This window comes from Homalodisca vitripennis, chromosome 5 (assembly GCF_021130785.1).
Source record: "Homalodisca vitripennis isolate AUS2020 chromosome 5, UT_GWSS_2.1, whole genome shotgun sequence".
Lineage (NCBI taxonomy): Eukaryota > Metazoa > Arthropoda > Insecta > Hemiptera > Cicadellidae > Homalodisca > Homalodisca vitripennis.
Genome location: NC_060211.1, coordinates 97773926 through 97800325, shown reverse-complemented (window position 1 = coordinate 97800325; position 26400 = coordinate 97773926).

Here is a 26400-nt window from a genome sequence, read left to right as displayed (position 1 = left end):
ATTTCTCAGTTTCAGTGAAAACTTTTCTTAAACTAAAGCCAAAACTTTAGAATATTTTTATGATCCAATTGATTAAAGTGTAGCAAGATAAATCACTAAAATAAAGTGCCACAATTTACTCGTATACTCGTATATACCATACATGTGAAAATGCTGCAAAAACTTAATATGTCATAAAATAATCATAAAAATTTATTAAAAGTTACCATTTCACTCATGCTCTCAAACTTAGTTGTTCAGCAGGTGAAAACTAAAGAATAGTACATGATTTCATGTGTCCAACATAGCGTAATTTATCTATCTGTTATTTAGTTATTTGTTATCTGTATATGTATTTTAGGGGGAAAATATTAAACTTTCACTTTTCAAAACAAATTCACACTTCCATTATTCATGAACATAGAGAAATAACGTGCTTGGGAAAGCTTATAACATATCCTAAATATTGTATATTACTTTTTTGTACCTCCTGCATTACAGTGAATATAAAACAATTTATAATATTTAGGCTATCCCAAATTGTACCAACTTCTTCCAACTGAGCTAGCATAGTCAGCTTATTTGAATTGAATAAAAAAAGTTTCTTAATGTCCTTTTTATTAATGTTAAATACCAGTTTATCATATAGATTTATAGTAAAGTCTTATTTAACAGAAGATCTGTTTTAATAAAGTATACTAAAGTTAGATTGTATGTTACTTTTATTTTTATATATTTTTGGTGATTTGAAGAGAACCATTACGTGTTTGCTGGCGACACGTAATATAAATCTCCTATGAAGTTCTAATTTACACATAAAATTTTAAAATTGAATTTAAATTGAGAATTAAAAACGTGCCGTTCTTTCATAACTGTATACTAAATTAGATCTGAGATGATAAGAACGAGTTATAGATTGCTTTTATTAAGGAGGAAATTGTGTTAAGAAACTATTAATGGACCGGAAAATACTCTTTTATTTGATTAATTAGCGTTAATTGAATCTTAAGCAATTTAAAAAAACACGAAGTATCTTTATTTGTGTTATACTTTATAACACACAATTAAAGAATTTTTGTGTAGTTTTAATTTTTTTAATATTACTCTCATCATAAATTAAGAATGTATTGAAGGTTTGACGTAGTTTTATATAGTCAGATCAGTTAAACTGTAGGGTGTGTAAAATTTACATAACAGGGCGTACGAGTGTTATTTTGTATATTACAATATTAAAAAAGCTAATTGCGTTTTTAAGATAATAATTAATTCTTTTTAATATAGAAGAGTGACAACAATCTTGTGATGGTGTCATTTCAAGGTTTTTGGAAAATTATATTCTTAGTTCACTTAGTATGAATACGCTTCAACTCAGCTAAGTCCCATAGAATGAATTCCACCATCATTGAATCAGTGTTGTTTATGTAAATGAGGATCCATCCAGAAGTTCAATGGTCAGTTTCTTCTCGAGATCTGGACAGGCAGACATATAGACAGACAAAAAGATATAACACACGTTCACATAAAGAAATTGAATTTCAGTTATGAAGAGAAACCAAATTCTGTTTATCAGACAGAAATTGAATATATTGACGCAATCAAGTAAAGTGAACGACAGAAAGATTTTATGATAGGGCGGAAGTGGAGTTCTGGTACTTCACAACATGTTAATAGCTCTAGTCCACTGCTTGCTACCCATTAGAGCAACCACTTCACTTTACAATAATAAGGAAACCTAATTCTCTACTACCACTCTACTTACTATTATAATCTCAAACTCTGCTTTAATTGCTGTGCACATCTTTCACTGGACTAAGTAGAGACTCGGAAATCTGTTGTATTGCTTATTTTTTCATGTATGAGCAGTGTTTAAATTATTTTCGGCGAACTATAAATTTGTATTATTATTGATGTTATATTTTTTTCAGGATAGACTGCAGTTATAAAAATGTAGTTGTACGTAATAGTAATCAGATGGATATTATTATATGTATATCATTATCGATTTAATTATTCAGTTAAATATATTTTTATTATGAAGTGAACAATACATATACCGAGTCTCTCGTAACTTGCAATTTAAATATACCGAGTAGGGTGGGCTGAAAAAAAAAATTATTTTTTTTTTTTTCAAGTGCTATACCGCGGAAAACTTGCATATATACTTCATAAATAAAATGCAACTGGGAAAAAAATTATTTTTTCAATATCACGGTAGCGCAATGCAATTAAAATAGTTCGTTTTTTGAAAAAAACTTGGATTTTTATAATTTTTTCTCCGGTGTAAAACTTTAAATAATCAATCGCTATAGTGAAAAAACTGTATAATTTGACTTAGAAAACAGAAATACACAATGAACCAGTTAAAAAAACAATGTTTACGGTAGCGCAAACAGCTTTAAATAACGGATAATTACGCTAAAAGGCGCAGTTTACAACACTGCCGTCCCGCGCGGAATGATTCGTTTTGTATGTGACTGTACCGTGTCCCCCACCACTCGTACCCAACCCACAATTCCTTGCGTTGTGTACGCTTGCTTCGCCATTTTGTGAGCTCGCGTCAGTGACTCGGCAGCTTTTGTCAGTGTCAAAGCTTCTTTTGTGTTACTTAGTTGAGTGTGTGTTGAGTGTCATGGCTTTGTCCAAGAAAATTACGCGTAGTGAGTTTTATTGTCCGATATTCGGTTACCCAAAGGAACTACCTGTAAGTAAACTGCCTTCCTATGAAGACGTTTTAAAGTGCTTCTTTCTTGAACATTACAATTTAGCTGTGGAAACCAACAACAAATTGTTGAACAACAACAGTTTTTCACAAATTTCTAATATTGTTGCACCGAAAGTTAAGCAATTATTTGATAAATCCTCAATACCACCAGTCTCCCTTTACAGAATTGTTCAAATGGTCAATGCCTACAATAACAGTTACAGAGGTCTTATGAAGTCCTACAAACGAGATAAGGAAAAAGACTCGTTCAAAAAAAAAGTTGAAAAATTCAAGCAAAAGTCTTTGCGACTGTTTGATATCTCCGCATGCAAATGCACAATAACATTAGATTGCAATTGCCGAAAGGCCGTTGACTTGTGTGAGTGTCCGGTATCGATTGTTTGTACATGTGAGAAGTCAAAAAAAGTACCAGTCATTGAACTTAAGTTTTTGTACCTTCAAAGAAAACATAGTTTACTCAAAATTGGTAACGTAGATGTGAAGGAGTCAAAAAAAATTATTCAAAGACAAAAAAGAAAAAAACACTGAGTACAGCAGATGTCAGTCGAACGTTGACTCATTGTCACAGCCATCGTGCTCAAAAACTATGGAACCTACACAAATAGAAGACTTTGACTCAACTGAAATAAATAGAAATGAGGATAGTAGCGATGAAGAGTTTCAACCTGTTGTAAAGACACCATGGCAGATGCGAGTTAAATTGACTAATACTGCGCTAACAAGTGATCGTTTTGGAGTTTCTGATAGAGCAACAGCTGCTATTGCTTCTAGCCTTTTGCAAGATTTTGGTATTATAACTGAAACTGAACATTCTAATGTTATTGATAAAAATAAAATCCGAAGGGGGAAAAAGGTTATCCGCACAGAACTGCAGGTGCAGAATCAGGCTGAGCTCAACACATTTCAAGGATTGTATTTTGATGGAAGGAAAGATGACACTATTGTGATTGAAAAGGTAAATTCAAAGCATTTTCGGAGAGTGATTAAGGAAGAACATTATTCTATCATTCAAGAACCTGGATCTGTATATGTTGGTCATGTGACACCTTGTTCTGGATCTGCTCAAAACATTGCCGACAGTATAATTTCTTATTTAAAAAAAAACTGGACTTTCCCTTGATGATTTAGACGTCATTGGATGTGACGGCACCGTTACAAATACAGGGTGGAAAGGGGGCGTAATTCGAACAATTGAAGAAAAAGTGAAAAGGCCAATGCAGTGGGCAGTTTGTCTCTTGCACTTCAACGAATTACCACTCCGACACTTGTTCCAGTTTTTGGATGGAGACACTACAGGGCCTACAACATTTAAAGGACCTATCGGAACAGAGCTCAATAACTGCGAAAAACTCCCCTTGGTGAAATTTGCTAGTGTGGAGTGTGAAATTCCAGATATTGACCGAAGCATATTGAGCAAGGACCAACAGTATTTACTGGACATAAGTTCTGCTGTACAATCAGGAATCTGTCCTATAGATTTATCTCACCGTGAACCTGGCCCACTCTCTCACGCAAGATGGCTAACAATGGCTAACAGGATTCTAAGATTGTATGTGAGTGTTGAATATCCATCAGACGAACATAAAATCGTAGTTCATTTTATTCTGAAGTCATACATGCCTGTTTGGTTCAATATCAAAAAAAGCAAGTACTTAACTGATGGACCAGAACACATATTTCAAACTGTAAAATCCTCAAGATTCCTGCCTGAAAATCTGCTTCAAGTAATTGACCCCGTTATTGAAAGGAACGCTTACTTTGCCCACCCAGAAAACTTGATGTTGAGTATGATAGTAGATAAAAGAACTCACATAAGAGAATTGGGTTTGAGACGAATCATAAAGGCCAGGACATCAGCACCCAAAAGAAAGTCAATTAGAGCTTTCCATCCACCCAAATTAAATTTTCAAGCCACAGAGTACAGTGAACTGATTGACTGGACTGCCACCACATTGTCACCACCACCATTACTAAGAAGAATCAGCAACGAAGAAATTCGTGCAAAAATCTTGACTGGGGACACCGCAGCTGAATGGAGATTCGACAAATTTCCTTGTCATACGCAAGCGGTTGAACGATGCATCAAACTTGTAACCATCGCTTCACAAAAAGTAGTTGGTTTTGAAGCAAGAGATGGGCTCATCCGAACTACACTACAGTCAAGAGCAGCTATGCCATGCTTTGAAAGCAAATCAGCCTTCAAACTTCCTAAACAAGAATGATTATGGACTTGTGATGAAATATATCCTACAAATCAAAATTCCTTTTTGAATTTTCAATAACAATTTTCATGAAAAATGTGTAATGCTATGATTAAGTTGATGCTAATAAACTATGTTAAAAGGAATTTGAATTATTAATTTGCAGTCCCCACACTTTAAACAACAAATAAATTAAAACAAAACTTTTTATTAAAAGGCATTGTGAGTAAACTGTCGCAGGACGGCAGTGTTGTAAACTGCGCCTTTTAGCGTAATTATCCGTTATTTAAAGCTGTTTGCGCTACCGTAAACATTGTTTTTTTAACTGGTTCATTGTGTATTTCTGTTTTCTAAGTCAAATTATACAGTTTTTTCACTATAGCGATTGATTATTTAAAGTTTTTACACCGGAGAAAAAATTATAAAAATCCAAGTTTTTTTCAAAAAACGAACTATTTTAATTGCATTGCGCTACCGTGATATTGAAAAAATAATTTTTTTCCCAGTTGCATTTTATTTATGAAGTATATATGCAAGTTTTCCGCGGTATAGCACTTGAAAAAAAAAATATTTTTTTTTTCAGCCCACCCTAATACCGAGTCTCTCTTAACTTGTAATTTAAATATACCGAGTCTCTCTTAACTTGCAATTTAAATATACCGAGTCTCTCGTAAACTTGTAATTTAAATATACCGAGTCTCTTGTAACTTGCAATTTAAATATACCGAGTCTCTCGTAACTTGCAATTTAAATATACCGAGTCTCTCGTAACTTGTAATTTAAGTATACCGAGTCTCTCGTAAATTGTAATTTAAATATACCGAGTCTCTCGTAACTTGCAATTTAAATATACCGAGTCTCTCGTAACTTGCAATTTAAATATACCGAGTCTCTCGTAACTTGTAATTTAAATATACCGAGTCTCTCGTAACTTGTAATTTAAATATACCGAGTCTCTCGTAACTTGCAATTTAAATATACCGAGTCTCTCGTAACTTGTAATTTAAATATACCGAGTCTCTCGTAACTTGCAATTTAAATATACCGAGTCTCTCGTAACTTGCAATTTAAATATACCGAGTCTCTCGTAACTTGCAATTTAAATATACCGAGTCTCTCGTAACTTGTAATTTAAATATACCGAGTCTCTCGTAACTTGCAATTTAAATATACCGAATCTCTCGTAACTTGCAATTTAAATATACCGAGTCTCTCGTAACTTGCAATTTAAATATACCGAGTCTCTCGTAACTTGTAATTTAAATATACCGAGTCTCTCGTAACTTGCAATTGAAATATACCGAGAGTCTCTCGTTATTTGCAATTTAAATATACCGAATCTATCTTAACTTGTAATTTAAATATACCGAGTCTCTCTTAACTTGCAATTTAAATATACCGAGTCTCTCGTAACTTGCAATTTAAATATACCGAGTCTCTCGTAACTTGTAATTTAAATATACCGAGTCTCTCGTAACTTGCAATTTAAATATACCGAGTCTCTCGTAACTTGCAATTTAAATATACCGAGTCTCTCGTAACTTGTAATTTAAATATACCGAGTCTCTCGTAACTTGCAATTTAAATATACCGAGTCTCTCGTAACTTGTAATTTAAATATACCGAGTCTCTCGTAACTTGCAATTTAAATATACCGAGTCTCTCGTAACTTGTAATTTAAATATACCGAGTCTCTCGTAACTTGCAATTTAAATATACCGAGTCTCTCGTAACTTGCAATTTAAATATACCGAGTCTCTCGTAACTTGTAATTTAAATATACCGAGTCTCTCGTAACTTGCAATTTAAATATACCGAGTCTCTCGTAACTTGCAATTTAAATATACCGAGTCTCTCGTAACTTGTAATTTAAATATACCGAGTCTCTCGTAACTTGTAATTTAAATATACCGAGTCTCTCGTAACTTGCAATTTAAATATACCGAGTCTCTCGTAACTTGCAATTTAAATATACCGAGTCTCTCGTAACTTGTAATTTAAATATACCGAGTCTCTCGTAACTTGCAATTTAAATATACCGAGTCTCTCGTAACTTGCAATTTAAATATACCGAGTCTCTCGTAACTTGTAATTTAAATATACCGAGTCTCTCGTAACTTGTAATTTAAATATACCGAGTCTCTCGTAACTTGCAATTTAAATATACCGAATCTCTCGTAACTTGCAATTTAAATATACCGAGTCTCTCGTAACTTGCAATTTAAATATACCGAGTCTCTCGTAACTTGTAATTTAAATATACCGAGTCTCTCGTAACTTGCAATTTAAATATACCGAGTCTCTCGTAACTTGCAATTTAAATATACCGAGTCTCTCGTAACTTGTAATTTAAATATACCGAGTCTCTCGTAACTTGCAATTTAAATATACCGAGTCTCTCGTAACTTGCAATTTAAATATACCGAGTCTCTCGTAACTTGTAATTTAAATATACCGAGTCTCTCGTAACTTGTAATTTAAATATACCGAGTCTCTCGTAACTTGCAATTTAAATATACCGAATCTCTCGTAACTTGCAATTTAAATATACCGAGTCTCTCGTAACTTGCAATTTAAATATACCGAGTCTCTCGTAACTTGTAATTTAAATATACCGAGTCTCTCGTAACTTGCAATTTAAATATACCGAGTCTCTCGTAACTTGCAATTTAAATATACCGAGTCTCTCGTAACTTGTAATTTAAATATACCGAGTCTCTCGTAACTTGTAATTTAAATATACCGAGTCTCTCGTAACTTGCAATTTAAATATACCGAGTCTCTCGTAACTTGCAATTTAAATATACCGAGTCTCTCGTAACTTGCAATTTAAATATACCGAGTCTCTCGTAACTTGCAATTTAAATATACCGAGTCTCTCGTAACTTGTAATTTAAATATACCGAGTCTCTCGTAACTTGCAATTTAAATATACCGAGTCTCTCGTAACTTGCAATTTAAATATACCGAGTCTCTCGTAACTTGCAATTTAAATATACCGAGTCTCTCGTAACTTGTAATTTAAATATACCGAGTCTCTCGTAACTTGCAATTTAAATATACCGAGTCTCTCGTAACTTGCAATTTAAATATACCGAGTCTCTCGTAACTTGTAATTTAAATATACCGAGTCTCTCGTAACTTGCAATTTAAATATACCGAGTCTCTCGTAACTTGCAATTTAAATATACCGAGTCTCTCGTAACTTGTAATTTAAATATACCGAGTCTCTCGTAACTTGCAATTTAAATATACCGAGTCTCTCGTAACTTGCAATTTAAATATACCGAGTCTCTCGTAACTTGCAATTTAAATATACCGAGTCTCTCGTAACTTGTAATTTAAATATACCGAGTCTCTCGTAACTTGTAATTGAAATATACCGAGTCTCTCGTTATTTGCAATTTAAATATACCGAATCTATCTTAACTTGTAATTTAAATATACCGAGTCTCTCTTAACTTGCAATTTAAATATACCGAGTCTCTCGTAACTTGTAATTTAAATATACCGAGTCTCTCGTAACTTGCAATTTAAATATAACGAGTCTCTCGTAACTTGCAATTTAAATATACCGAGTCTCTCGTAACTTGTAATTTAAATATACCGAGTTTCTCGTAAATTGTAATTTAAATATACCGAGTCTCTCGTAACTTGCAATTTAAATATACCGAGTCTCTCGTAACTTGCAATTTAAATATACCGAGTCTCTCGTAACTTGTAATTTAAATATACCGAGTCTCTCGTAACTTGCAATTTAAATATACCGAGTCTCTCGTAACTTGCAATTTAAATATACCGAGTCTCTCGTAACTTGTAATTGAAATATACCGAGTATCTCGTAATTTGCAATTTAAATATACCGAATCTCTCTTAACTTGTAATTTAAATATACCGAGTCTCTCTTAACTTGCAATTTAAATATACCGAGTCTCTCGTAACTTGTAATTGAAATATACCGAGTCTCTCGTAATTTGCAATTTAAATATACCAAATCTCTCGTAACTTGTAATTTAAATATACCGAGTCTCTCTTAACTTGCAATTTAAATATACCGAGTCTCCCGTAACTTGTAATTTAAATATACCGAGTCTCTCGTAACTTGCAATTTAAATATACCGAGTCCCTCGTAACTTGTAATTTAAATATACCGAGTCTCTCGTAAATTGTAATTTAAATATACCGAGTCTCTCTTAACTTATAATTTGTAAATTATTAATTACAAGCACGTGTAATTGTAAACTAATAAAATTTAAAATTAATATTTCCAGTAGGTCTGAGATTGTACGCTCGAAAAAACATTTCATTATAAGGAAATCTAATTAAACATGAAAACTGGTTCCGTTTTAAAATAGCTGAAGATAAAACTTTAAGAAATATATCCATACTCGAACAAAAACGCTTCATCAGGACTACCTCTCCTAAGGACATTGGTAAATGAATTTTGTTGCGCAATCATATATTTCTTATCTATTTGCTTCGTCTCTATACATTTCCTCTACCAGTATGAAAGTACCAGTATATGTATATATATATATATATATATATATATATATATATATATATATATATATATATAAAATTAGCCTTTATATTTTTATTATTTAAATAAGAAATTAATATGTTAGAAATGTAATATCTATTTTGCACTCTTACTCCTAATAGAGAATCTTTTGGACATGTAACTGAGATAAACTTGTAATTGTTGGAATGAATTTTCTCATTTATATAATCAATTAATTAAATCAATATTTTTATACAACTATTTGTATAAATCATAATATTTCATTTAAAAACTGCGCAAAATCCAGATTGCTAAGGATGGTGTTCATTGCCATGATCGTACGCGGTCCGTTCGCAAATTTGACTGAAAAAGAAAGCCACATTTTTTATGTAGTAGTATTAAGAATGAATAATCATTCATAATTACAATTCCTTCTTACATTTCAACAATACTTCCAATTACATGACCATAAATGAATAGCAGTTTACTATAATAATGAATATTTTAGTCCAACAAAGCGATAAACGTACCCGGAACATGTTATGTGAGGTAACAAAACTCTGTTAGCCTTGTTAATCAGCAAGTTCACTCGACCTCGACCACCGCTCGTGGTAAACTTAATTATCTTCCGAGTTAATCCACAACTACGTAGATTTAAATCTAGAATACGTTACAATATTTAACAGTGATTAATTCTCATACTAATGAAACCAAAATAAACTAATTCAAATAATCTGATGGTGTTTATACTTAATTTTAACGTAAACCCACGTATTATAGTAAAATTTAAAAATATAAACAGTACAATGTATTTACAAGTAGGACAAAACACAAGTATAATGGAATAATTTTAAGAATTAAAAGTTTATAGTGAGACTTTATAAAGAAACAGTAAAAGAGCAAACGATGTCATTACACGAGATTACATTAATATCCTCTTAGTGAAGAATCCAATACCGAGCGATTCAATTCAATCGTGGTTCTGGCTACAAACGCCGCTTTTATATTATTACCAGTCCAATGATTGAAGGATTCAAAGCCGTAATGCCGTTCATGAATTAAGACAGTAATTTATCGGTTCCCATCTCAATATGAGCAATATACGTGGATTAAAATGAATCTTTAATGGTCAATAATCAATATCTCTATTGGAAGTCACAGGCTTTTGAACACGGCACGGAAAATAGTGGCTCCGTAATTCTGCAAAAGCCCATCACTTACCTCTGCCTGAAGTCTAAAAACAAGTTAACATTCTCACTCGTATAATATTGTGATCCTTAGACCAATGCAAGATAAGTCGCAAGTACCATTTATTGTACAATGTACTCACGTTCGTAATATCGAACAAGTAAATATTAAAGTTCTACTTAACTGTTACAGAAAGCTGAAGCTGATATACAACGTTTAGAAGGTAACGTAAATCATGTTAAAAGGTACAAGTTCTACCTGGTTTCATAGCATACGAATAGTTTAGAATATGACGAAGTTACGATGAAATTTCTGGAATAAAACTAGACTCTGTAAGGCGTGCTCAAATAATCCGTTTCTAAAATCTGGGTAAATACCAAGACTCAACTTTATCACGGATTATGTAAACTTCTTTCAAGAATTTAGTTAGGCAACATTTTTCTTTTGTAGGTCAAAAAGTATATTCCTGTCTTTTCAAATAACATTCTATGAATTTTATGTAAATAATAGAATTTGTAAAAATTATCGGTATTAGTTGCGTTATGAGACATCTGTTTAGTAACGATGTAATTAATTTACCTGTTTAACAGTACTTAACAATGTAGCTAAATTAGTCTAAAGATATGTTTACCAGTACAACTTATTTCAACGTATTAAAGGGACCCACAAAACTGAACTTCAGAAACTTGGGGCATATTTCAAGTAATTTCGGCAGTGGTGTAATAAAAGTCTTTTGAATGGTACGTTTTACGATTTTTATTTCAATTTCAAATATAAGGTGAGTGAATGATATTTCAGAAATATTAACACTTTAGTGAACATTTATAAGCTATTAATTTGAAATTGATACCTAATACGTATTGCATATATACAAATTATATAAATAAATTTGAATATATAAATATATACAGGGTGATTCATGAAGTTCTCCCCCCACTTCTACAGCACATTGTACTAGTAAAAATAATGAAAAAATATTATATAAACATAGGTCCGAAAACGCTTCGTTAGCGAGTTACAGCTAGCGAAAGATTTCGCCTGAATTCCTGGGTAAAGAGTAAAATAAAGCCATACTGAACTTTTGGAAAGGTTAATTAGGTAAGAAATATCGTGGATTCTTATGTATTTTTACCTGATAAAGCTAATAAAATAGGTTTCAGAACTGTACCTGTAGTAGTTTTTGAGGGATTCAGGGTTAAATGCAAAAAATTGGGGCACGAAACAATATTTTTTTAAGTTTGATGTACAATAACTTTGTTAAATTCGTAATCAATACATAAAATCAACAAACATTAATTGTAGAGAATTTAATTCTGAGAAAATTGATATAATCAAAGTCTAAAATAAAACAGAAATAAGTACCAAAAAATCGATTTTATTCAGTATAATACATTACCAGTTTTAAGCAAAATTAATCAGGTTGGGCCAACCGTACGCACCTTTTTATAATAGATGTTCGAAAATGAGGCAATCATTATCAATACATTTTGCAGCACGTTTGTGTATTGCTTTTGTTGCGTTTCTTAATTTTTCAGGACTTCCCTGTATCTGCACAGCCGAATCCATAATACGGGCATCTAATTCATCACGAGAATTCACTTTTGTCTTGTATACAATGCCTTTCATCCATCCCCAGATGCAATAATCCAATGGGGATAGATCTGGTGATCTTGATGGCCAAGGGTGAGGCCCTTCACGACCAATCCAGTGTCCAGGAAATCAGGTGTGTCCACCTGTTCCCCGACATTAATATTTTTATGTTAAAGTTATATCATATTTTTGTACCATTTTTGTACCTTTTTGTAATACCAATAAATAATTTTGTACCTCAATAGTTTTTTAATAAAGTACTATGTATAAACCGGGGAACAGGTAGACACTTGCACCCGACATTAATATTTTTATTTTAAAGTTATATCATATTTTTGTACTATTTTTGTACCTTTTTGTAATACCAATAAATAATTTTGTACCTCAATAGTTTTTTAATAAAGTACTATGTATAAACCGGGGAACAGGTAGACACTTGCACCCGACATTAATATTTTTATTTTAAAGTTATATCATATTTTTGTACTATTTGTGTACCTTTTTGTAATACCAATAAATTATTTTGTACCTCAATAGTTTTTTAATAAAGTACTATGTATAAACCGGGGAACAGGTAGACACTTGCACCCGACATTAATATTTTTATTTTAAAGTTATATCATATTTTTGTACTATTTTTGTACCTTTTTGTAATACCAATAAATTATTTTGTACCTCAATAGTTTTTTAATAAAGTACTATGTATAAACCGGGGAACAGGTAGACACTTGCACCCGACATTAATATTTTTATTTTAAAGTTATATCATATTTTTGTACTATTTTTGTACCTTTTTGTAATACCAATAAATTATTTTGTACCTCAATAGTTTTTTAATAAAGTACTATGTATAAACCGGGGAACAGGTAGACACTTGCACCCGACATTAATATTTTTATTTTAAAGTTATATCATATTTTTGTACTATTTTTGTACCTTTTTGTAATACCAATAAATAATTTTGTACCTCAATAGTTTTTTAATAAAGTACTATGTATAAACCGGGGAACAGGTAGACACTTGCACCCGACATTAATATTTTTATTTTAAAGTTATATCATATTTTTGTACTATTTGTGTACCTTTTTGTAATACCAATAAATTATTTTGTACCTCAATAGTTTTTTAATAAAGTACTATGTATAAACCGGGGAACAGGTAGACACTTGCACCCGACATTAATATTTTTATTTTAAAGTTATATCATATTTTTGTACTATTTTTGTACCTTTTTGTAATACCAATAAATTATTTTGTACCTCAATAGTTTTTTAATAAAGTACTATGTATAAACCGGGGAACAGGTAGACACTTGCACCCGACATTAATATTTTTATTTTAAAGTTATATCATATTTTTGTACTATTTTTGTACCTTTTTGTAATACCAATAAATTATTTTGTACCTCAATAGTTTTTTAATAAAGTACTATGTATAAACCGGGGAACAGGTAGACACTTGCACCCGACATCAATGTTTTATGTCATGGAAAATCTACTTTCGTGTCTTATCGACCCTAGTAAAATATAATAAGTAACATAGAACTTGCTCTATACCCTTCCCAATAAGAAGGTATGTAATATATCGGTATCCACACAATTCAACACAACTGTGTGAATATTGCAAGGCCAAATCCAGCCAAGGTCCAAGACGGCCGAAGCGACGTGCCGCTGGACAACGGAAGGCCATCTGGAGGGTTTTATGGTCTTATTGTTGTCAACAGTAGAGATATCCTTCATAATTTATGAGGGTTGCAGGTGTTCGTCGGTTGCTCCCGATCTAAAAAGATTGGTCTTTCCATTCACTTCCAGAATTTTTAAAACGTTTCATTTATTAAAAATACAAGAACTCCTTACTGTCTCAATTACTAGGTTTTTTCTATCAAACCCATTCATAAGTTTAGACCTACACTGAAGTATTCAATCCAAATTTAGAGGAAAAGAAATTTGTTACACTTTTATTTATTTAGTATTAGCCATAATAAACAGTACTGAAACTGAATAAGCTGTAGTTGCCTTCTCGATCAGCTGATTCAATTGTCGATAGTTGCCACGGCTTCGTGTTCATTACTCCTTTCTTATTTGAGGTTTTTGCTAACATGGTGCTAACAACGGTAGAGAAAGTTTTTATAGTAGAGATTATTTTCGCTCATACGGGAATTGGACGTGCGGGTGGGCCAAGCTTGTCACTGCATTACGTTTTTAGGAACATTTCCACAAAAACCCGCCTAGTAATACTGTGATTATTAGTGTTGTTGAAAAATGTCGAACAGGTAGTGAGTTGACACAGCGAATGGGCTTTTCAGGTCGCCCAACTACTGTCTGTACAAATGAAAACCACGGAAGAGTGTTGCAACAACTGTTACAGTCACCGAAAAGAAGCCTAATGCGAGCATCTCTTAAACAGAATATTAGCAATACGTCAATGCGAAGAATGGTCAAAAACATTGGTGTTTTCCCCTACAGGATACAAACTGGACAACCTTTGAACTATAGAAACAAACTAGCCAGAGTTCAGTACTGTGCTTCAATGTTAGTAATATGCTATGAAGAACCTGAGTTTCTGAGTGATGTATGGTTTACAGATAAATGTCATGTGCACCTAAATGGTTTTATAAACAAGTAGACAACACGTTTCCTTGGATTTGAATGTCCTGACATTGTTGTAGAGAAGCCACATCATTGTAAGCGTGTAACCATTTGGTGCGCTGTGTCTGGGAGCAGTGGCGTAGCGAAGTGGGGAGGTCAAGGGGGTCCGGACCCCCCAAAATTTTAAGACATATTAAAAAATAAAGCATGGAGCAGGAGAAAAAGGGAGAGTTATCATTACCCTTGTCTACAAACATTAAATTGATTGATGTATTTGATTAAAGTGACCGTTGTTAAACATATAATTGTCCTTTCGTTTAAATCAAAGTATCAAACGATACTTTTGGACTCGGCCTTTCGGATAGTGTATTTTAATCACGGTATTTCTACAGGGCGCGGTCACGTGACGTTCCAAAGTAACCTGAACCGTAACACGGCGAACAGTTTAAATTAGGGTTTCGACCGTCAGTGGCCCAATGTCCCCGAAGGGGTATTTCATTTTCTTCACAGAATATAGTTGTACGCTTGATTGAAGCTCTGTTTTGTTCTTTTTCTTTCTTATCCAGTGAATCCAGCATCACTTTGGTGCCTTCTACTCGGCCAGAATCGAACTTCGTAAAGTTTCTGTAGCTATACAAGAAAATTTGTGGTACTAGAGTTGCTGTGAGAGTTGAATTTGCCTATTACATCTTTCCACTTTCTATAAGGCGTAGTTACTAAAGCTCCAGTATTTACCTTTTACCAGTCAACTCACTGGCAAATAACACACAAAACGTTCCCCGGATCCCCCGGTTTCGGACCCCCCCCCCGAACGAAATTTCTGGCTACGCTACTGATCGGAACAACCCTTAAAGGTAGCTCGGACTGAGAGCGCTCCGACAGTCGCTAGTCTTCGGCCGCTCCGTCTAGTTCACCCTCTGCTAAAGTACGCGCAAGTCAGTCGCATGGGTCAGTCCGGCTAGTCAGCACATCACATCAGTCTAACCGGTAAGTGGACAGTTAATTTATTCTTAAGTATATAGCGTAAAATTTATTTTTGCTTATAGCCAACATAAATGGTACTGTTTTAATTTTAGTTCCGGAAAGTCTGTAATTTTATTTATTTTCAGTAGGGACCACTATAGAACGGCTCAGTGAGGGATGTAGTGTGTCCTGTATTAGTCTGTAAGGCCCTCAGTGCACTCCCGTTTAACATAAGCCTCAGTGGTATTTTTTTAGTTTATTTTGAGAAAGGTTCCAAAATAATTTCTGTTTTGTATTATCTTAATCTAGGAAAGGCCCCAAAAGGTTGTGGTGACAAACCCAACTCTGATTGTTATACTGATTTAGTTTACAGGTAGAACCCTGAAGAGTTGTGGTGACCAGCCCAACTCTTATATTAGGGATGGCTCGATAAAACTGCAACAGTTTATTTCAAACAAGGAGGAAGGTGATTTATAATTTGTAGTCTTAGTTGTTCTAAATCGCAACAGTTTATTTAAAACAGGGAGGAAGTTGATTTATAATTTGTAGTCTTAGTTGTTCTAAATGGCAACAGTTTATTTGAAACAGGGAGGAAAGTGATTTATAATTTGTAGTCTTAGTTGTTCTAAATCGCAACAGTTTATTTAAAACATGGAGGAAGGTGATTTATAATTTGTAGTCTTAGTTGTTCTAAATCGCAACAGTTTATTTGAAATAGGGAGGAAAGTGATTTATAATTTGTAGTCTTAGTTGTTCTAAATCGCAACAGTTTATTTAAAACATGGAGGAAGGTGATTTATAATTTGTAGTCTTGGTTGTTCTAAATCGTAACAGTTTATTTGAAATAGGGAGGAAAGTGATTTATAATTTGTAGTCTTAGTTGTTCTAAATCGCAACAGTTTATTTAAAACATGGAGGAAGGTGATTTATAATTTGTAGTCTTAGTTGTTCTAAATCGCAACAGTTTATTTAAAACAGGGAGGAAGTTGATTTATAATTTGTAGTCTTAGTTGTTCTAAATCGCAACAGTTTATTTGAAACAGGGAGGAAGGTGATTTATAATTTGTAGTCTTGGTTGTTCTAAATCGTAACAGTTTATTTGAAATAGGGAGGAAAGTGATTTATAATTTGTAGTCTTAGTTGTTCTAAATCGCAACAGTTTATTTAAAACATGGAGGAAGGTGATTTATAATTTGTAGTCTTGGTTGTTCTAAATAGTAACAGTTTATTTGAAATAGGGAGTAAAGTGATTTATAATTTGTAGTCTTAGTTGTTCTAAATCGCAACAGTTTATTTAAAACACACATGGACACACGTTTTCAATTCATATTTATGGAAATATACAAAACTGCCATGTAAACTTTCGTACTCCAGAGGGCGAGTATCAATGTCAGATGTTTTGCATGCTATTACGATTGTTGGTAATTGCACATTTTGTAAATCAAAACTTCATGCCTTCATGTCCAAATTGCCAGAAGAAGGGGAAAATGCTGAATTCGTCTGCAAATATGAAGGAAAATTTAATATTGTACACCCAAAAAATTTAAAAAGAGATTTAGCTGGACATGCTTTGGATGATGTTGTAGACAAAAATATAGCATCAACCGCGTACCAAAGATGTCAAGCTGATAAACTCATGTGTTTTGGAGAACCAGAACCTGCGCATTTGCCCTCTACAAGTCAGTTAAGACGTGCAAAAGCCAAACATCTTAGCTCTTTACGAGCAGATGAAAACCCCATTGTAGCCCTGGGGAAAGCTATGCATACTTCTAGATTTGTTAACATAATAAGAGACGTTAGTTATGACAAATTTTCAGTTAGGTACCATAGTTCTGCGCAAATTCATGTATATAGACAACACTGTAAGAACAACTTTCCTGTTTCTGCATCAATTGATGCCACTGGAGGAGTAGTAAAGCGCTTGGAAAGAGCTCCGGGAGTAAAGTCAGGCAACATATTTTTATACAGCTTTGTGGTTAGAGACTTAGTCACAGAAAATATATACAGTTTGCAACCTTCTTTCGGAGAGGCACGACACAGAAACATTGCGCCATTGGTTAGCATGCTTCCTCCGGTGTGATGTAACGGCACCAAATGAAGTAGTGGTTGATATGTCCACAGCTATCATGTCAGCCTGCGTCCAAGCTTTTACTTCATTGCCGTCACTTGAAGCTTACTGTGGACGCTGTGCACAACTTTTGGGTCTTACAGAAGAATGTTCTGTGCCTGACATACCAAACTGTTTCGTTCGTAACGATGTAGCACATGTTGTTAAGCTAGTTACTACTTGGAGATGTTTAAAAAATGCATTAAAAATAACAAAGCAATTTTACGTCAGGTGCTTATGTCAAATTTTACAATCCACCAGCATCAAAGACGTAAAAAATATTTTAAAACATGTAATTACAGTTGCCATATCACCTACGGAAGGCTCGGATATGGCAGGAAATGATACACCATGTGAAGAAAGTAAACAATTTTTAATTAAAAAAATTGGAGGATTTACTACAACAGACGAGGATGTCACTGAACAGGAAGAAGTAACAAAACCGAGAATTCCGAAAACACAGGGTATGAAATGTTCAGGGAAAGAAAGCAACATATTTTATCGCATGGTAGTCTCAATTATTGAAAATGCTGAGGATAATAGAGTTGTTGGCAACCGAGGAATCAGCAATATCTTCCAGATATCGTTAAGAAAATCCTAGAGATATCATCACTAATACCTACTTGGACAAGTATTATGGTTCCTATCTTTGAATATGGAGGCATTACGGCCAGTTCAGCTGCGGTCGAATCTGAATTCAATATATTGAAAAACATAATTTTTAAACACGTGACATTGCCTATGAGAGTTGATGACTTTGTTTTTCACCACATCTCGTCTATTGAAGGGGCTATGAAAATTGCTGCTGCAAAGGAGAAAGATGATTTCAGCAAAGATATGCTTGATGTTACTTCTGATAGAGAAGTAGAAAAAATCCAAGAAAGAATTAGAGAGTCGAGAGAAAAAGAAAACTGGAGAGGACTAGTGACTGGAGTTGAAAGTGGAAAAAGAAAACACAGCTCATATCTTCAACCCAACACGGAAATTACACTTGCTAATATGTCAAGTGCACGGGCCTTGGTCACGATTGGTCTACTTAAAAATGGAAATCTATTTGGACTTAAACCTTTAACAATTGGCAAAGAAAAGGTTATATTATCAAACACCTGTGCATTTGACAGTCTAGTACAATTGTTTTGTATAGCATTTTCAGATAGTGTGCAGTTCAGAAACAAAGTACAAAATTCTGAAAATATATTTATGAAATTTGTGAAGGATATGGTACTGAATGGCATCTCAAGAAAAACATACTTGATAAGAGGCGAAATATTAATGGCTGAGTGCAAAGGAATTACTACTTTACCAGAGGGTATTAAAAGAGTACCATGTGAGATATGTATTTCACCGTTGGCCACACAGATGTTGCGTTCAGAACCTTCGGTTAATGAGCACAGTGTATGTACGACTACTAACTGTCCAAGAAAGGAATATAGTTTTGGAAGAGTACCTTTGACTGTTTACATAAATTCTCAACGAGAAATTGGTTTTTTGCAACAAACAATTGACCAAGAACTATACACAAGAAAAGCCAATTGTTTATTCAGCTTGGAAGTTACAGAAGGTGTATCATTTCGATGCCAAGGTCAGAGGATAATCAGAATGAATCCTTCCGACTATCTTATTTTAGAACTAATAGAAACCGTTAGTAGTTCAAGTTTAGTACAGTGCGTACTTAAGGTACGAGACCTGCCGCATTCATTAAAGGTCAATGAAAGAGAATTTATCTTACGTGGATGTATCGGTTTTATTGGTTCAGACAATATAAGAGATGTGGGACACTATGTAACCTATGCGCAAAGGAATGATGGAAAATGGGAAACGTATGATGACTTACAGAATAAAATAATTCCTACAGTAACGAAAGACAACATTAAATGCCAACTCGTACTATACACCATTTAAAATCAAAATTATGTAATAAAATACTAAGTAATGTAATACTAAAGGTTCTGTATTTTTATTGTGCTCTGTAGTTATTAATAAGTTAAAATATGTTTAACTAATATTTGTGTAGCCTATTATTTTTAAAGTTCAATAATATAATATTATGTTCATTAAATTACATTACAACTGCTCAAATAAATGTACATAAGTTGTCTATCGTTATCAGAATTGTATTGTATATTTAGTTTTAATTAATTTTATATTTAAAATGTTTTAAAGTTAATGTATAATATTATTATTTTTATATTAACATATGTTGAACAGAGAAGGGTGTTAAAAATTTGGTGTACTATGTATGTAATTGTTTTATTCATTTATAAAATATTTAAATATTCAATACGAATAGATAGTGGATATAATAAAACATGATATATTCTTATTGATTGTATTGCAAGAGATGGTAATTTATTAAATAATTTATTTTCATTCTCTAGTACGGTAAATTTATTAAAATTGTACATGTTTATAGTTTAATTAAGGGATTATGTTGTCTTTAACACATCAAAAAGTGGTTACAGATTACATTTTTGCTATTTTTAAAACTGCTGTATTACAAAACAAATTAGAATTTAAAAAGCGACATGTACATTACCACCAATAAACTGTACATAAATTAAAAACTGTGTAATGTTTTTTAATCATATTTGCCGACGTCAGATAGCGGTTTATTCACAGTCTCAAGCACATCAACTTTTTAGATTTTTACTTCGATAATGAAGTAGTCCTAAAATATTAATAGCTCGTGTTGAGTGTTACAAAAGTAGTATGACAACGTAAAACAAGTTTTATTACTTAATTTGTGGACCACGACTGTAAGTGTCTATATGTTCTCTGTCTGCAGATTATTAATTTATTAATGGTCCAATAATAATAAAATAAATTAATTCGTTTAATCATTCTTATTATCGACCAAGGATTGAGTGCCCCTTGGTTTCCTTATTGGTAAATACCTATGATGGTACAACAACTTTATAACGTTGTACACAATAGTACAAAAATGGTACTAAAATATGATGTAACTGTAACATAAAATATCAACGTAAGGTCTAACTTTTATTCAGTTTATATATAGTAATTTATTAATAAACTAGTCTTGTACAATATTATTCATGGGTGTTACAAAGAGGTACTAAAAAGGAACAAAAATATGGTATTAAATTAACAAGAATGTTAATTTGGAATGCAAGTGTCTACTAATTCCCCGGTTACATATTGCATTTTATTAATAAACGAGTGTGGTACATCATTATTTATTGGTATTACAAAACGGTACAAAAATGGTAGAAAATATAATGTAACTTTAACATAAAAATGTTGATGGTGGGTGCAAGTGTCTACCTGTTTACCGGTTCATAGATAAAGAACATTAACATAGTACTTTATCAATAAACAGTAAGGAGTTCTTGTATTTTTAATAAATGAAACGTTTTAAAAATTCTGGAAGTGAATGGAAAGACCAATCTTTTTAGATCGGGAGCAACCGACAAACACCTGCAACCCTCATAAATTATGAAGGATATCTCTACTGTTGACAACAATAAGACCATAAAACCCTCCAGATGGCCTTCCGTTGTCCAGCGGCACGTCGCTTCGGCCGTCTTGGACCTTGGCTGGATTTGGCCTTGCAATATTCACACAGTTGTGTTGAATTGTGTGGATACCGATATATTACATACCTTCTTATTGGGAAGAGTATAGAGCAAGTTCTATGTTACTTATTATATTTTACTAGGGTCGATAAGACACGAAAGTAGATTTTCCATGACATAAAACATTGATGTCGGGTGCAAGTGTCTACCTGTTCCCCGGTTTATACATAGTACTTTATTAAAAAACTATTGAGGTACAAAATAATTTATTGGTATTACAAAAAGGTACAAAAATAGTACAAAAATATGATATAACTTTAAAATAAAAATATTAATGTCGGGTGCAAGTGTCTACCTGTTCCCCGGTTTATACATAGTACTTTATAAAAAACTATTGAGGTACAAAATAATTTATTGGTATTACAAAAAGGTACAAAAATAGTACAAAAATATGATATAACTTTAAAATAAAAATATTAATGTCGGGTGCAAGTGTCTACCTGTTCCCCGGTTTATACATAGTACTTTATTAAAAAACTATTGAGGTACAAAATAATTTATTGGTATTACAAAAAGGTACAAAAATAGTACAAAAATATGATATAACTTTAAAATAAAAATATTAATGTCGGGTGCAAGTGTCTACTTGTTCCCCGGTTTATACATAGTACTTTATTAAAAACTATTGAGGTACAAAATTATTTATTGGTATTACAAAAAGGTACAAAAATAGTACAAAAATATGATATAACTTTAAAATAAAAATATTAATGTCGGGTGCAAGTGTCTACCTGTTCCCCGGTTTATACATAGTACTTTATTAATAAACTATTGTGGTACAAAATTATTTATTGGTATTACAAAAAGGTACAAAAATGGTACAAAAATATGATATAACTTTAACATAAAAATATTAATGTCGGGGAACAGGGGGACACACGTCAGGAAATCGATGATTTAAGTAAGCAGAAACGGCACGTGAAAAGTGGGGAGGTGCTCCGTCATGCTGGAAGTACAAATTTTGTCTGAGATGTAAAGGAACATTCTCTAACAGCTGCGGCAACTCTTCTTGAAGGAAATGCAAATAGAACTCAGCATTTAGGCGTCCAGGTAATATGAAAGGTCCAATCAGCCGATTGTGCAAAAGGCCAAACCAGACATTGACGCTAAATCGGTGTTGAAAGTTCTGTTCCACTACCTCATGTGGATTTTCTTCTGCCCATGAGTGTTCATTGTGCAAGTTATTGACACCATCCCGAGTGAATTGTGCCTCATCCGTAAACAAAATACATTGTAGAGTTGATTATTAATATTCAAAAAGTTGCAAAACTCCAAGCGAAGCGGACCATCACCTAGCTGTAGATGTTGAACCTTTTGTTTATGAAACGGATAAAATTTGTTTCGATTAAGTGACCTCCACACCGTTGACTGCAAAACTCCTATCCTATAGAAATACGTCGTGTACTTACACCTGGACTGCGATGAACAGCATTAATAACAATATCATCATCAAGTTGGACAGCTCGTTCATAATTGGTTCTAGTACTTGGTAGTGATCCTGTTTCCCGAAGAGTACGAAAAGTTCCTGAAATTGTTTTGGTATCTGGAATCCTCCTATTAGGGTAACGTAGTTCATATTCTTCTACAGCAGCTCTAGCATTACCATTACAGTAACCCAAAATAAAAACCATATCAGCGTATTCCTCTGATGTAAATAAGTAAGGCATTTTTTTGCTGAATAAACAATCGAATTATAACTCGCAGAAAAATTGCATTTAATAACACGATTCACAGAACCCGATCTCCTGCTGTAGCTTGCAAAACACCACTAATACACAGTTCTAACGTAACAGTACAGAATACCATTGTTGATCAGCTGTTATTCGTGCGTTACCAACTTAGAAATTAATAAAACAAAAAACTGCATTTCGATGATTAGTAAACAATAATGGGAAAATGTTTGCTTCATTTATTTTCGAACATTTGATGTAAATTTTTATTTAAAAAAAAATACAACGTAATAAAACATGATATTTTTATTTACAAACAAATTTATTTAACAGTTAATCTTGTTTTCTCAATTTATCTCATCATTAAGGAACAAACATTTTGTTTTTGTTTTATTTTAACTAAATACCGTACGGTATTTCTTTACAGCTAGTAATGTATTATACTGAATAAAATCGATTTTTTGGTACTTATTTCTGTTTTATTTTAGACTTTGATTATATCAATTTTCTCAGAATTAAATTGTCTACAATTAATGTTTGTTGATTTTATGTAGGCTATTGATTACCAATTTAACAAAGTTATTGTACATCAAACTTAAAAAAATATTGTTTCGTGCCCCAATTTTTTGCATTTAACCCTGAATCCCTCAAAATCTACTACAGGTACAGTTCTGAAACCTATTTTATTAGCTTTATCAGGTAAAAATACATAAGAATCCACGATATTTTTTACTTAATTAACCTTTCCAAAAGTTCAGTATGGCTTTATTTTACTCTTTACCCAGGAATTCAGGCGAAATCTTTCGCTAGCTGTAACTCGCTAACGAAGCGTTTTCGGACCTATGTTTATGTAACTTTTTTCATTATTTTTACTAGTACAATGTACTGTAGAAGTGGGGGGAGAACTTCATGAATCACCCTGTACAATATATATATTTACATATATATATATATATATATATATATATATATATATATATATATATATATATATATAAAACAATTAAAAGTTTCACGTTACATCTGTTTGCTTATTTTTCTTAAGCTATTTTGTCAAACAGCAATTGGTCGCCATTTAACATAATCCAATTAACAGTTATTCCATCAATTAAAAGTATGCGCTATGTATTGTTTCTTTCACCCACTGGAATACGTGGCAATAATCTTTACGAATAGGCTGCGTGATTGGTTGGAGTCAGGCACGAGCATTTAAGAGAAAAATTAAAAGCTTGAAACGATGTAAATTTTTTATTTAGTAAATGTAACAAATTACGCAGTTACTTTAAATATCAAGATAAGCTGCATTATCCTACACGTCAAAATTATATGATGAACGACGAAATGTATAATAGGAAAGAAACCTCTGCTTATATAAAATTGAGGTTTTTCTACATAACTTATATAAAAATACGAGTTATCTAGTTCTTTAAAATAAATTTAATTTCTCCAATAAAAATCATGCATTATAATGCATCTTAATAGGTTGAATTTGCAGTTGAGTATGATGGAACAAGTGTGAGTTTTTTATGTCAAGCGCGAAAAAGAGGCTCTAGCAAGTGATTTAAAATTTGTATTTAACGATTTTATTGGCTGAATTGAAACCAATTAGCAGACAGTACGTTTCACTGAAGGTCGAGTTAGCGAGAGTAACAAACAATGTCGGAATGAACACCGCACCACTCCTCAGCCAATGTCGAGCAATATACCGCAGCTGGATGCCATGTTGTGGTGAACCCCATGCTGAGGCTTTAACTTAGCTCTTGCCTGTGTTTAGCTTACTTGTATTTTACAAAAAGTCGATTTGTATAGTTTAGAAACTTTTTCTTAGGCATACTACACAGATTTACTCTGGCACATGACAATTAACATTCAGGTGGAGAGAGGTCGTAGCATGAGGTATACAGGAATGTATCAAAAAGGTGCATAAACCGAATTTTAAGACAATTTAGAATGGTGAAAATGAATACGGATTTCGTATTATAAGTAGACTAGTAATTATCCGACAGTATTACGAATAATATACTGAAAACAGGCCTATCTATTTAATACTACGATCAAAAATACAACTTTCTATTGCAAGAATTGTTTATGTTAAAAATAACCTAACAGATCCTTCTTAAAATCCTGTCATTGTCCGCCTGTCCGTCCGCTTTGTGACACTTTTAAGAAAGGTCTTGTATTTGAAAGTAAGAATTTGGTACGAGATTCCTCTTGGTACAAGGAATAACTCTTTTGATTTTGGCTTCAAGAGGTGCATTATAAAAAAACTCAACTAATCACCGAACATTATTGTGCACTGTTGCTCTATTTTGCACACCATTATTGATTTAGATTTTCGTTTTATATGATTGAAGTAGCTTAGACAACGTTTAATAAAATAGGCTATTTTTGGATTTCAAATATGTGCCATCCAGTATATGTGTTCCAATATATACGTATAGAGACTAGAGTTTAGAAAACTGTAAATGACTGTTTTTACGGTTTAAAACTAATCAACTATACTTTATATTCTTTGTTTGGAGATTTTTGACGATGGAAGGATTATGAAGGAAACAAGATTTTTCCGGACATTTGCAATCGTTAAGTGAAACAAAAGTATTATATAATTATATAAAGTGTTATATAGTATAATTTATATACTATATAATATACTAACTACTAATATAGTAACTATACTATATAATACCGTGTTTAACACCCATTAGTTCTAGAAGACAATAGTATTAGACGTATCTAGTTTCGTAACTATACATATATAACTAGTGGTATAGTTTATTGCTATTTAGTTGGAAGGTAAATTGCATATCTTGGAAAACACGGATAGTACGTGTTTGCAAACATACATTATAACTTTTATCATATTTTACATTGAATAAAACGAGTGAAAGGCGAGCGTCGTTCAATCTAATGTAAAATTCTTGTATGAAATAACTCCATACAATAACTCCATAGATATTCCACAAAGTCCTCATAGATATAGACTTTATTTGAAGTCGAAAATACATACACAGAATTATATTATATATATATATATATATATATATATATATATATATATATATATATATATTATAATAATAATAATAATAACATGAATTTTAATTTATGGTTTAGAAGATCATTTTTAAGGATAGGTCTCAAAAAGTTTACAGGACAGAATCATTATAATACAGAAATGAATCTATATAATATTTATACCAAAAGTTCTTATTCTTATTATGCCTATCTTAAGACGTATGTACTTAAATAAATAGTCTAACGTATTATTTTTTACACAGAAAATACGTACATAACA